The following is a 1265-nucleotide window of genomic DNA, read 5'->3' as shown; positions in this document are numbered from 1 at the left end:
ATCCTATGTACAAAGTCCATAACTAATATACAGGACCTTAACACACAACCACTGTATAGAATATGTACTACGGTTATACCCTCATTATTTTAGGAAATCATGGCCAACACAGGTGATATTTCTTGGCCAAAGACCCACGGTATGTATTGACCAAATGCAAATCGCTTGACTCCAAAATCTACACTATTAATTTCTCTCTTGTGTTCTCATCTTCATTTTTCTCTTTATGGTGTTTTGCAAGTATAAAACTCTTTCAAATTCTTTTTTAAGGAGAAAAGTATTGCTCCTAAACTTATGAATGAATTTTGTGGCAAGTCCTTCTATAATTTTCTTTTTTTTTTTTTTTAACATGGGACACTTCATCAATTTGTGTGCCATCTAATCTTCTGTATTGCCATGCTAATCTTCTCTGTAGTGTTCTAATTTTAGTATATGTGTTGCCTAAGAGAACATTGGTTTTTTTTAATCCTTTATATGGTACCTAAAAAAATTAATTCCTCAAATATATGTTTTTATATTTGTATTTTTATGGAAAGCTTTGTTTGAAGTAATGTGCCACTACTTTGGGTTACAATCTATAACCTAGCTGTCATTATCATCTTGATGTTCATGGAATAAGATTAAATGATTTACAGATGAGCATTTTCATGGCTTTCTCCCTAAATAATCATGCCCAGAGCTGAAGCACCCTAGCAACTGAGAGAAAAATAATTGTATGCTCCAAACAACATTTTAGAAGGAGGAATCTGAAGGAAAACCTGAGCTTCATCCCTTTCTTGAAAGCCAGTTGAGGTCCTGGGGAATGAGTCCTTGGTACAGTGATCAGAGTTCTTATCTGGCATATCAGCTCTCAGGGTTTCAAATGTCAAAATGACAGTGTTAGCCCAACTTTCTATGTCTGCCACTGTAAATTTACTGAACACAGAGGTAATAGTTATAAATGTAGTGTCTGCCCCCCACCCCATTTCTAGTTATCTACCAATCTAGCCATCTGTTTATCTGCACTCCAAATATTTGAAACATTAAAAATCCTCTCTCCTCCCCCTAAAGATTTTAAAGAACTGCATACTATTATAGTATGTTTTGTATGTGTTAGTATCAAAGCCTCAAAATTAATTGATTTGTAAATGATATTATTGAAGATACATAGGAATATATTATCTTAGTTTTATTTATTTGCATATATATGTGTGTATATATATATACATATATATGCATGTATGAATGTGCTCTCTACTGTAGAGAAGGGAAGTGAGACAGAAATG

The 1265-nt window shown here is 33.3% G+C and overlaps 1 non-coding gene across 1 annotated transcript; it reads right to left on the bottom strand.

The window, feature by feature from the left end:
• Positions 1–343: 343 nt before the first annotated feature.
• LOC124085050 (U6 spliceosomal RNA) lies at positions 344–453 on the bottom strand. The gene has a single exon (XR_006849325.1). It is a non-coding gene; the product is annotated as a U6 spliceosomal RNA (small nuclear RNA).
• Between the last annotated feature and the right edge of the window lie 812 nt (positions 454–1265).

Source organism: Marmota monax, unplaced genomic scaffold (assembly GCF_021218885.2).
Source record: "Marmota monax isolate L192 unplaced genomic scaffold, Marmota_monax_Labrador192_F-V1.1 WCK01_AAM20220418_F8-fsc00090, whole genome shotgun sequence".
NCBI classification, from domain to species: domain Eukaryota; kingdom Metazoa; phylum Chordata; class Mammalia; order Rodentia; family Sciuridae; genus Marmota; species Marmota monax.
The sequence above is the reverse complement of the archived record's forward strand: the minus strand, read 5'-3'. Positions and strand labels throughout refer to the sequence as shown.